General features: G+C 32.1%; 1 long non-coding RNA gene across 2 annotated transcripts; it reads right to left on the minus strand.

Annotated features, from left to right (window-relative positions):
* Positions 1-6,173: 6,173 nt before the first annotated feature.
* On the minus strand, positions 6,174-13,342 carry LOC145239957 (uncharacterized). 2 transcript variants are annotated; one of them, XR_013862440.1, is made up of 2 exons: positions 13,220-13,342; positions 6,174-6,637 (listed from the first exon to the last, which is right to left on the minus strand). It is a non-coding gene; the product is annotated as an uncharacterized LOC145239957 (long non-coding RNA). The 2 variants fall into 2 exon arrangements; XR_013862441.1 differs by lacking the exon at positions 13,220-13,342 and adding an exon at positions 12,652-12,784.
* Positions 13,343-13,646: the final 304 nt, after the last annotated feature.

Genomic DNA, 13,646 nt, shown 5'->3' on the forward strand with positions numbered 1-13,646 from the left:
AACAAACTGAAAAAAAAAAAAATGTAAATAAAAAAAAAAAAAAAAACTTACCGTGTAAAATGAAAATATGTATGTTTAATTTTTTTTTTATTGTTGGTTTGTTTTCTGCAATAAAATCAAACAAAGTAAACTAGAAAAAATACAAATTCAAATAAAAAAAAATATGTATATATATGTTTCTTAGATTTTAGTTTTTAAAAAAAAAAAAATTTTTTTTAATGTTGATTTGTTGTCGTTTTTTTCCAATTGGAATGTCGTCTGATTCCATATCAACAGCATAATTGTAATTGGGCTCAGGAAACTTCCAGAAATTAAAGGTATAGAACCAAATAATGAATAAGTAACTAATCCGAAAATAAGAAGTCAGCTCTCCCCCTAGTTTTACGTTAAAAATAACTGTAAACATAATAGAATGAAAAATACAGTAGATAAAATATGAAATCGAGTAATCGTTTCAACATTTGAAGAACGCTTGCTGCTGACTGTTAGAGTTTGTAGTAAAACCTGGAATCCAAGGTTAGTTTGTTTCTTTTTTTTTTTGATCGCCAAAGAAAAGAAAACCAAAAAAGAAAAAGAAGGCCTAATTAACTCTTCGACTTGCCAAAAAAAGAAGAAAAAGGAAATAAAAAAAAATGGCATAAGTAACCCTTAGAATAGTTGAAATCAAAGGTTGCGTTTCACCCGACGGTTAAATGCCAATCCATTTTTTTTAAGCAACTAAGAACTCAAACCGGTGTTTCCTCGTAAATTCCTCTGTGGACGTATCCGCAACGGTGTTAAGTAGTCGCGGGGGCAGGTTGAATGTAATAGAGAGAAAAGATTTTACCACTTCCATTGATTGTAACCGATTTTGGCCATGAACTCTCAGCAGAAAAAATATAGGAATCTAAGATTATCGAGGAAGTGTGTAGGTAATAGGCCTATAACACACCAGAGATATTGTGCTGCAGTACGTGAATATTACATTTGTATGAAATGTCTTGATTTTTAATCCTATTAAGGTCAAACTCAGAGGGGAAAATGGGTTCATTTTATTTATATAGAGATAAAATAGAATTGGCTAAATTAATGAATATTTTTTATAATTTTCAAAAATACAGAAATTAAGGTATAATAATGTTTCACTTTTATTATGAATTAAAAAATGAAATTGAATTTTTGACATTTTAGGCTCCCATAGAAAATCTGTGCACCATCTTTTTGTTTTCATTTAGCAATTGCGGTTCCTGTTACTAAACTTGCTTTTTGGGGATAATCAAGTGATTTCTTTTTTCTTTCTTTTTGTAAAAAAAAAAAAAAAAAAAGGTGATTTTTTTTTAAAGCAGTATCTCAAAACTTTACTAATTATCTTTTAAGTAGTTCCAGAAAACTAATATTATCTTTCATGGGATTTTTAAAATGAATTTATTTAGCTTTCAAATTTAGCTGAATTTGTGAAACGCTGTTAAAATATTTTTTTTTTTTTTTTTTTTAGCGATTAACTTTAGGGTTTACTCTTTAATCGTTCAAAGACAATAAGCCAGTTTTCAAAACCATAGGCCCTGTCAGTTTCCACTATTAAATTGCACATACTTAATATATACAATTTTCAAATAAAATCTTATATATATTATTATATACTTCATTTAATATATATTTAATATATATATATTTAATTGGAATTTATTGTTGAGGTGAGTATTATTTATTGATTTTATTTATTGTAGATAATTATCCTCACCTTTTCATAGTTGTTTCACAACATTTCAGCCAACTATTCCTCTGGCCATCGTCAGGTGGTAACTACGATGAGATAGGAACTCCGAATCTCCTAAAACATGGTGAGACAACAGCAACTATGGAAGGCAGTAATTGCTGAGAATGCAGTTAGAAGATTTGGAGTTCCTATCCTGTCGCGGTTACCACCTGACGAAGGCCAGTGGAATAGTTAGTCGAAACGTCGTGAAAAAAAAACAACTAAAAGATGAGGATAATAGTCCGCAATAAATAAATGAAAAATTTATATATAACATATGATGACTGGACTTTGAATGGTTATGAAAATGAGAAGTTGATATATACAAACTGGCTTCTATATTTTTGTAGGCTGAAAAATTATACAAGCTAGCGTGTATATATGAAACTTCTGTTTTGTAAGCTTTCACCATCCTAAATGACATTTTTATCTATTGAAATGCAAATTTGTGATGTTAAAAATTATACAAGCCAAATTTATTAGTGGCAATTATTCATTAATAAACTTGACATGTTTGTTTTTCAGAGTACCAATTTCTCTTTTCAGCTTTTTGAAATAGAATTTGGCACACTAAAAACATACATAATATGTCAAGGGTGTGAGTTCCATATTGAAACGTTGATTAAATTTGAATATAATAAAATATGCATCAAGTGCGCTTGAAAGCCAAATCACAACGTGATATTAGGAAAATAAACAAATATTTTATTTGTTTGAAATTTGACATATATATTTCAGAGCTAGACTCCATCCTCAGTATGTTGTTTTCTTCTTTTTTTTTTTTCTTTTCTTCTTCCTTGCCATATTGTAAAGTTGGACAAAGAAAAATCTGTCTGTTAAAGAGTCACGTGTTGTATCTCAGTGATTGTATTTTGAAATGTTGGAAGAGTGCGTAGGCAACGCGAGAATAATGTCAAGGGTGTAAGTTCCATATTGAAACGTTGATTTAATTTGAATGAAATAAAATGCGCATCAAGTGCACTTGAATTCCAAATCACTACGCACTCTTCCAACATTTCAAAATACATCCACTGAGATACAACGCATGGCTCTTTAACAGACATACTTTTCTTTGTTCACCTTTACAATATGGCAAGAAAGAAGAAAAGAAAAAGAAATACTGAAGATGGAGTATACCTCTGAAATATATTTGTTATAAATTTCAAACAAGTAAAATATTTGTTTATTTTCCTAAAATTACGTTGTGATTTGATTTCAAGCGCACTTGATGCATATGTATATTTTAATTTATACCTAATATGGTTATTTGATTTTAATTTATTTTCCGAATGAAAATGTTATCAATGTTTTTTTTTTTTTTTTTTTTTTTAACTTTTCCAGTTATGATGTGAATCTGACTTGGCACTAGATATCCATAAAAAAAAAACACAAAAACATTTTACTTGCTTTTATGCATAACTTGAAAATCTCTAAGTATAGAAAGTAAAATACATGTATGGAAATAGCTCAAGGATAAGAGCAGGAGTTTTTTGGGTTGCTAGTATTTAAAATGTATACTTGTGTTTGTGTGAAAGTTTCAATTAAATCACCTTTCTTTAATTTGAATCTTTAAGTCAGGCTGATTACCTCAGACAAAAATTAAATATGGGCAGTATAGAGAAATGTGTGTAGAACAGGAGACTTTGATGGTATAATCACATTGCAAGAATAGATAAGAGTTCTTGGGTTAGTAAATGTAGAACAATTGAGGTGGTTTAGTTTACAGGGAACGGCCAATTAATATGTGAGGTGATTGTTATTTTAAAATCCAATAATTCTCGTTAAGCCATCTTAAATAATGTCATTTTTGGCCACTGTCAGCCATCATTACCAATCTTTATAATATCGTTTCAATGTCCTCCTGACAAACTCGATAACCCTTATCCTTGTGTGGACCTTGGAATAGACTTCCAAGAGAGCTAATAAATGTGTCAACAACACAGCAATTCAAAAAATGAATGTGGACAAGTGTTGGACTACTATATCTTTTTTTTTTTTGTGTGTAAATTTCTATCACCATTTCCTTATATGGCAATTAAAGCATGATTGTCTTATTTTTTGCCAAATTAATTGAGTTGAAGTAGATTTAAAAAAAAAAAAAATAGTTCCAAGCAGCTGTTGTACAACAATCCAAAGAAATTTGAATTGCTCCCTTAACAAGAGAGCCAAATGAATTCAGGAAACTTTAATCCATACAATTGTTGCAATATGCAGTTCCCACCCACTTACATCTTAAATTCGACCCTGTATCACATTTCGCTATAATGAGGAAGCAAATATTGATTCACCTATAAATAAATAAATACCACTACATAAGCCATATTTACCTATCTTGGCGTAATGGTTGGTATTCACTAAAGAATGGCCTTTTTGCTAAAAACTTGGCATAATAACCAAAGGGAAGTGAGATAATCCAGGGAAAAGAGTGACACCCTCCCCTATATCTCCGTGTGGTAGTAAATAAAACAATGGGTCAAATTGCTCCCAAAAACAGGTGATGATATGTGTATTTTTTTTTTTATCTTTGTATGTAAGTCAGTAAAACATTGTAATATTCTCTAACAGCAGCAGCAGTCACATGCTCACTAATAGAAGACAAAAATGGAGGGGTGGGGGGTAACAAGCTGCAAAAGAGATAAAGTCAAGAGGGAAGGGAGAGTAAGTCACATACATTGATGTATGCAAGAGTGGCAATGAGTGTTATATTTGATTAAAAGGTATGAAAAGATAATGAAATTCTATTTTCAATAATTAACCATGGAATTTCCACAGGTCCTGCTAATTGGAAATTAATTAAATCTTATTACAAAAAAAATTTCAAAATGAAAGCATTGTTGAGCTTTAAATCAGTTTTATTTGTTGAAAAAAATATTCCATGACAAAATTAATAAAATTTTAATGTGCCTTTAAAAATTGACTGAATGTTTATATTTTTAATACTATTTGAAATCAGTATGATTTTTTTTTTTATATATTATAAGGAATATGTTTAATGTTATTTGTTTTCCATTGCAATTATAATTATTATTGGTTAAATATAATTTCTTTTCTGTGGATGAAAATTTTCTTGGCAAAAAAGAAAATAATCTAAACTTTTCTCAATATATGGTAAAAATTTAAACACTGACCTTCTAATCTGAGTTATTATTTTTGTCAGACATATATGACCCTCTCTCCCCCGTTTAATTTATTTTTTAATCTTAATTATCAATTAAGCACTAAATTTTTAAGTGATAATTTTTTATATCATCTCGTTTAATGTTGTCTATTTCTCACCTTTTTGGGCTAAGATCAAAGTGAAGTATCATTTCTGATATAACATTTGGTCTGTTCGGTTCTCAGTCAGAAATGAGATCCTTCTAGACTGAGGCAATTTTAATTTTTGTTCCAATCCAGAGTGCCTTTTTTAGGAGAGCTGGATTTTCCCCACATTAAAAACCGACATCATCTTTAACCTTCCTTTAGTGGGGAGGGAGTAAATAGGGACCCATTAAATGTTTAAAATTGTGAGTTCAGTTCACCAAACCAAATTTCATTTTAATCTTTCAATTACGCACCAAATTTTCCTTCAAATTACTAAGCACCAAAACGTTGGATTGTTTTTTTTTGTACAGACTCATTCAATTTGGAAAGTGGGTTTTTAGTTATATATATATATATATGTTTAAAATAAAATTATCCTTCTCTCAAGTTAATACTCTTTTACTGTCTCCTCCTAAGATTAATTGTTTTTGCTTTATTTTGTTTTTAATCTTTAGATTACCATGTCAGTTGAAAACCGGTACTTAGATTAGAAAAATAAACATATATTTTGAATTGGAATTCATTATTGAGATGAGTATTATTTATTAATTTATTTATTGCGGACTATTATTCTCATCTTTCTTTCTGACGAAGGCCAGAGGAATAGTTGGCCCAAACATAGTGAAACAACAACTAAGAAAGATGAGGATAATAGTCCGCGATAAATAAATTACTATTTTAAACACTTACTGTTTAATTTTTAGAATGGCGTTCAGTGAACTAATCGATTTAAAATGATCCCTTGCTTGAAATTTTGATTATTTTCGACTGAAAACCAGTTAAAAAATCAAGCAGATAAAAAATTTACATCAAACATGTGTAAAAATATGTCCCTTCTTGCTAAAAACTAAAACAAATCATTTTTTATAATATTAATTATAATCTAATTAGATGCTTAATTGATAATAATTTACAAAAAATAAATTGAATAAAAAAAAATATTAGAAGTGAAGAATGTGTTATATATGTCTGCAGTGAACCATAATTCTCAGGGAATTTGTATTTTTGTATATTTCTAAGACCGTTATTGTTTATGAATCCAAATTTATTGTTTTATAAAAAATTTACCAAAAAAACGTCTTGTACATTCCTACTGTAAAATTTTGTTGAAATAAAATGAAAGAACATATTTACATTTTTGTTATTTAGTTTTTATTCAATCAGAATTGTTGGCAGCTATTTGTTTTACGACAAAAGTTTCAAATTAAATACAGGATGTTCCAAAAGTCTTGGAAACTTTTACATTGAATATCTCGAGAACTACTGAATATATAAAAACGTATCTAGTATATTCAGAAAGTTTAAAGATGTTTAATGTGAGCACCATTGGTCACATGACACGCATCAAGCCAATAGCCCAATTCTTGCCAAACACACCCAGCTTTGCATTGTTAATGATTGCAGCAGCTTCTGTTATTCGGGTCTTCAGCTCCTCCACGTCTCTTGGATTAGAAGGCACATGGACCAATCCTTTCATAAATCCCCACAAAAAAAAAAAAAAAAAATTGTGGGGTGTGAAATGCATGTTAAACGATTCAGATTTTGCAAATTCAAGCACACAACACGTCTTTTCTGGTTTATTGAACGCCATTACTGGATCTGCAAAGAAATGAAAAAAAATCAACAGCAAAAGTACAAAATAAAATTAATGCATTTAGCTTTAAAATGGCATTACTTTCATCTTACTACGATTCATAGTTAAACAGATATGAAGACTTAAAATGTGCCGAAGACTTTTGGAATGCTCTGTATATCAACTGCTGAAGCTTTTCATATCATGCAGCACCTCCTCCATTGCACCAAGGGGAGAAGGAACAGATCAATCACTGATTTATCAAGCATTCTTTAAAGCAAGGTTTTATTCAACATGAGGAGGAAACAGGATATTTTAAGGGATCAGAAGGTAATCATGTTTCTGAATTTTTGAGATGAGGATTAATGATTCGTATAATTTGGATTATACAAACTATTGTTTTCATTTTGAGGGTTATTTTAACGTTTTCGTAGATTTAACCACTAACCTTTTTTTATCTTGAACTTTGGAATCTGTATTGAATTTTGAACGGAAGCCTTTATTAAATGTTGTGATAGCATGCTCTCATTCCATCAGTTATGTCCGAATAGACGTCTTAAATAATTCTTTTTTTATTACATTTTCACCCCAAACAAGGCAAATTGCCACTTTGGTGTAGGGGGCTACTATCAGGGGCAACAACTACTGGGGTATTATGTAGAGATTTGGGCAGCAGGATGTCGGTTCACGTTACACTTGAACTTCTGCACTTCAGTACTGTTGGGGAAGCAAGGACCTGGAATGGAATTCCAAAGTCTAGCGATTCTGGGGAAGAAACTATTGGAGTAAAAAGATCTTTTACATCTAGGGATCTCTACAGTGTGGGGGTGGGATTTAGCAGCCTATCGGGTTTGTCGAGGGTGCTCACATCGTGGGGGCACAAGTGATTGCAGTTCGTCAGAGCATTCACCACTAAAATATTTGTAGAACAGGCAGAGGGATGCAACATTTCGTCAGTGGGGCAGAGGCTGAAGCTTAGATGCCAGTTCAGGGCCTATCAGGTTTGCGACTCTCTTTTGAACCTTGTCAAGGAGCGAGAGACTAGCAGCAGATGCACCAAATAGACGTCTTAAATAATTCACAATTCTGAATATCACCTACACTGGGGACTGAACGTTCTGTGGCACTATATATTAGCGCCCTGGTTATGGTGGTTGTTAACACCCTCCCCCTGCACGACCAGGAGGTGATTTGGCCGAACGCGGAGGGATACATAAGCAACCAGAATGCAATCCCACAATTTCCTTTCTTTTCTCGATCTTTTTTTTGTCCAGATAGCCATGTGGTGAACACATTTTTTTGTCTCTCCGTAAATAAGAGGAGGGGGGGCACCTCTCTCTCAGCACTAGTTAAGGTTAGCTAGTTTTAATTGTGAAATTTGTGAAAGTTAATTATCACTTGTAAATTGTTTCTTGTAAAAAAAAAACAGTTAATTATATTTCTCATATATTACGATTGTGTTGCGTTGTTTTTTTTTGTGTCTGCCTTAAGTGTCTACATTAATAAATGAAGCAGACCTGGAGAAAATTTCAACCATGTCAAACCCTCAAGGAAGAAGACGTCATTCTGGGAGAAAAACGAGACAACATTCCAGGTATGCCTTTAATCTTTCTTAGACAGAAAGACGTCTAATCGACAGATCTTCATATGTGGACCGTTTCCAAGACATTTAGTTTAACACGTGCGTCGGTCACACGCCAATGATTGGCCCATAGATGTACAATCCTCTTCTTCTGGGGGTTGAACATTCAATTTTCAGTTCAGGCGATACTAAAAATACAATGAAGAATTACTTAAGACTTTTACCCAGTCATGGCTGATTGAACAAGAACATGCATAAAATAAAGGGTTCCATTCAAAATTCCATACAGATTCCCAAGTTTGAGAAGATACAATTCAAGAGGGTGGGAGGTTACATCGTCCAAAATGTTGTGAGAATAACAGAAAATGAGAACAGTGGTCTGAAAAATGAGGCCAAAAATATTTAAGACACAATTTGTTTTTGCTGTGGGAGATATGACCGCATGAAAGATTTTTGGGATACATAGTCTTGTACGATACATGGAAGAGAGAATTGATAGTTTCAAAAATAAAAGTAAAATTTGATTGTTTGGAGCATAAGAAGAAATTACAATTCCCGCCCCCTCGTGTCAATTTGACGAATCTCATGTTAAAGACACCAAGCATCAGTTCTCTGTAAATCGTTTGAAACAAATAGGGAAGACATCTATAAATATAAAAGCGAAAATGTATGTATGTGGGTTCGCTTTTTTTGTGTGTCTACAAAAGGCTTCTTTCAGAGAAGCGGTCGCTCGCTTCACAACTATTTAAAACTTTTTATATCACATATAAATCGTAATATCTCACACTTAACAACGAAGCTCGCCTGTCTATTTAATTTGCTCGATTTTGGGAAGATAAATATTCAATATTTGTTGCTCGCCACATGTTTTTTTTTCACAAATTTCCATCAACGGTTCAGGTTCGACTTTTTTTTTTACTGTTTTACTGTTTATGTGTCACTTTTATCGACTTTTTCTTTTTTTTAAATAGAATTTTCTTTTTTAAATGACGACGTTTTTACTGTTTATGAATATTAAAAGAAAAATAATTACTAAACATTTATTAATAAAAAAATGGGTGCTAGTGCACTTATGATCCGCGCTATATTTTAAATCGTATTTCTAAGTTTAATTTTGTGGTACTAGTGCACTTATTGATCCGTGCTGAAATAACGTTATTATTTAAAAAGCCATTCTTAACATGGGGAGGGTGTTTTGTACCTATTCTCTACTTTAACCTTACAACTGAATAAAAAAAAAACATTAAACTTTAATTAAACTTAGAAATACGATTTAAAATATAGCGCGGATCATAATTTTTTTTTTAAATATTCATAAACAGTAAAAACGTCGTCATTTAAAAAGAAAATGCTATTTAAAAAAGAAAAGAAAAAGTCGATAAAAGTGACACATAAACAGTAAAACAGTAAAAAAAAAAAAAGGTCGATAAAAGTGATAAAAAACAAAGGCGATAAAAGTGAGATATTATTAATGTGTAGTAATTTCTTTTATTTCAATATTCATAAACAGTAAAACTTATAAAAAGTCGATAAAAATTCATGATCATTTACTTACTATGGCAACTAAAACATATCCTTTGCTCATGCGTAGGGAGAAGTCAGTTTTTTTATGGTGTTCGGCAGGAAACTCAAATCGCGACCAGTACCAAGTTTGGGTTTGTATTACTGTACACATAGATTCGAAAAAGTTGTCAAAAAAACAAATATATAACAAATAAATGTTATCAAAGGCAAGATAAATTACTTTGCTACCAAACTGGATATAATTTTCGTGCTTTTATTCAATTTAACATGTTTATTCAGCTCGAAAAGCATACAGTGTTTACCGATGTATTGGAAAATTTAAAATGGCGGCCGACTCTCTCTTTAACACGGTAAGTTCGGAAAAAGGTGTAATAAATAATAAACTAGACAAAATACTGTTAGAAATTTGCTCATTATATGTTACCGTGACATAACTTGACATATATTCGGTGTTTTTTTAATAGTATTTTGTCTAGTTTATTATTTATAACACCTTTTCCCGAACTTATCGTGTTAAAGAGAGAGTCGGTCGCCATTTTGAATTTTCCAATACATCGGTAAACACTGTATTCTTTTTGAGCTGAATAAACATGTTAAATTGAATAAAAACACAAAAATTATATCTAGTTTGGTAGAAAATCAATTTATCTTGCCTTTGATAACATTTATTTGTTATATATTTGTTTTTTGACAACTTTTTCGAATCTATGTGTACAGTAATACAAACCCCCAAGTTGTCTTTAATCTTATTTCTTCACGTGAAAAATATTAATATGAAGTTCAGAATTGGAAACATGAGTATAAAGTGATTCTCATTAGTTTCCGGGGTGTCTAACTCTGTCCCGTGGGGAGGCATAGTAAATAGGCGCCGAATTAGTATAGAGATAAAAGAGGAGGTAATCAACCTGAGAAAGAAAGCTAACTTAATAACTTGGCCTTTGGGCTAGGAAGAAAGTGTAGTAAGTACTGTAGTAGTATCTGTTCTGATAAATTCTTCTAGATTGAGATAATTTTAATTTTTGTTCCTATTCAGTGCTCCCTTTTGGGAAGCTGGATTTCTCCCACATTAAAAAACGACCTTGTGTCTAACTCTGCCCCCGTGAAGAGGCAAGTAAATGGGAATAACATGACCCTATGGCTAAGAACAAAGTGTAGTATCTGTTAGTGTTCTCAGAACGGTGTTACAATTTACTCGGTCAGTAAGGGATAAATCCTTCTAGACTGAGACAATTTTAATTTTTGGTACTTATGCAGAGAGTGATCCGGACGTAACTCACCGGACGCTCGGCTAGCCCCGTAACACGACGTCAACAGCCGGAGTTAGCCGAGCGTCGGCGATGTAGTTCGACGGTTGTCAACGCTCTACGCGCGTGCGCGACGCAAGAAAAAAAAAATTCCAAGCAGCAGACGACAATAAGGAAAAAGAAAAAGTAAAACGGTACAGATCAATCAGATTTATTTAACAACAACCGTTACAATTTCAGATTTATTTAACAACCCTTAAAATTGCGTACCTATGGAAGGAAATATGAACTTAACATATTTGTCGGAAAAAATTGCAGACAGCAGAGCGGCAGCGGCAGCGGGTGTCCTGGAATTTTGTCAGGAAAGGAGTTTGCTTGCAAAAAATAAAACCTGTCCCTCATAGTCGTGTGATGCCCTCCAACAGTCTGAGGAAATACCAACAGTAAATATTCCTCGCATTTTTCTTTTACCAGGTTTTTCCTTAACCCTAACCACCCAACAAAAAAAACAAACATGTTTTGTACAAAAAAAAAAGAAAAAATACAGTTTGCTTGTTACCTTTTTTTTTTCGCTGTTTATTCTTAAAAAAATAAAAAAAATAACCCTAACCCTAACCCCCCCCCCCAAAAAAAAAAAACATGTTTTGTAAAAAAAACAAATTTTGCTTGTTACCTTTTTTTCGCTGTTTCTTCTTCTTCAAAAAAAAACAAAAAAAAACATAACTTTCTTGTATATAAAAAACACTTTACATTTACAAAAAAAAAAAAAAATACAAAAAAAATTTGTTTTCCGTTACAGTAAATAAAAGTTTTAACAAATTTTACATTAAGGTAGGTTTCTCTTTTCGGTACTCCTACAGTATTTTACCCACCGATTTCACGATCTTAGCCGAGCGTTGATCGACATCCGTCGGAAAACGCCGGAACATGGCGAGCGGTACGATACTCTATCAGCCAATCAGGGCGCTTCAAACGAACGCGCAGCAGACGAATAATTTTCATTGAAATTACACACATAGCGTTTCATTTCAGTTATTTTATTGTTCAAAGTAAAAAATACACAGCCTTTCATTTCAGCTATTTAATTGAGCGATAAAAAAGGAAGAAAATTGTTGTTACTGTTTAATAACGTTTTGTTAAAAACAAACAAAAAAAAAACATTGAAGTGTTTATTACTGTTGCTTACCCCTCCCCCCCCCCCAAAAAAAAAAAACACCAAAATAATTTCAAATTTAATGCAATTCTGAACAAATTTTGTCAATATTTCTGCGAAGTTATTTTTTTTTTTTTGAATGGATTTTAAATGTGTCATCACCATGGACGTTTTTAGCGTCCCAAAATCAAATCGCGGAAGGCTACCCGGTTTGGGAAGGAGCTTCTTTCCACATCCTCTGAAAACCCTTTGCTCCCTACTTTGCCTCTACAGTCAGTAGAAAATCTTCCAGTCGGAACTAAAGATAAACAGTAATTGTTATCCCCCCCCCCTACAAACATTACTGAAAAAACAAAAAAAAAAACATTGTTGTTACTGTTTAATAACGTTTTGTTAAAAAAAAAAAAAAAAGCATTGAAGTGTTTATTACTGTTGCTTACCCCCCCCCAAAAAAAAAAAGCTATCGGAAAACAAAATGAACCAAAAAAAAAATATACATTCAACAAAATAAATTTATTTTACTTTAAAAAAACTTACGGTAAGTGTTTGTGATTTATTTTATCCAAATTTTTTATATTAATTTTATCCATTTTTGTTGTGTGTGTAATATCTTTTCCTTGTAATGTTGTTGCTATTCACATACTTTTAGCGTTCTTGCACCGTAGCTCCGAATTCTCGGCTTTCGTCGGCGTTAACGCCGAAAGCGTTCGTCAACGCTCGGCTAAGATCGTGAAATCGGTGGGTAAAATACTGCAGGAGGAATACCCTCTTTTCTTATGTTTTCCTCGCCGACGCTCGGCTAACTCCGGCTGTTGACGTCGTTTTACGGGGCAAGCCGAGCGTCCGGTGAGTTACGTCCGGATCACTCTCTGCATAAGTACCCAATATTTTAATTGATGTACAAATTTTAAATATATTTGGTACTTGTGCATTTAACGAACCAGACGTAACTCAGCATTTGCTCGGCTTTGTCCGGCGCATCATGACGTCAACAGCCGAATAAAACCGAGCGTTGGCGATAAAATAAAAACAACGCTACAACAAAATAACTGTACAATGAAATTGTAAAATGTAGAAACATAAAAAGTAAAAAGCAAAAACCTACCGTTCATTTATGTTTTTTTTTATTGTTTGAAATTGTTTTCTGCTTTCAGAATAAATACATAAAACAAGTTTTTTTTTTGTTAACTTTTTTTTTGCCTGAACTGTTTTTTTTTTCTTTTTTTTTTTTTTTTTTTTTCACTTTTTAACGTAAAAAAAGGGAGGGCAGGAACAAGGATTATTTGTACATTTTTTTCGCCAGAAACAAGGATTTGTAGAAAAGTAACTTATCTTGCCTTTGGGGTTTGTATTACTGTACACATAGATTCGAAAAAGTTGTCAAAAAAACAAATATATAACAAATAAATGTTATCAAATGTTATCTCTCTTTAACACGGTAAGTTTGGAAAAAGGTGTAATAAATAATAAACTAGACAAAATACTGTTAGAAACTCACTCCATATATGTTACTGTGACATAACTTGACATAT

The sequence above is a fragment of the Euprymna scolopes genome, chromosome 19 (genome assembly GCF_053919585.1).
Source record: "Euprymna scolopes isolate OS-2025 chromosome 19, ASM5391958v1, whole genome shotgun sequence".
Taxonomy (NCBI): domain Eukaryota; kingdom Metazoa; phylum Mollusca; class Cephalopoda; order Sepiida; family Sepiolidae; genus Euprymna; species Euprymna scolopes.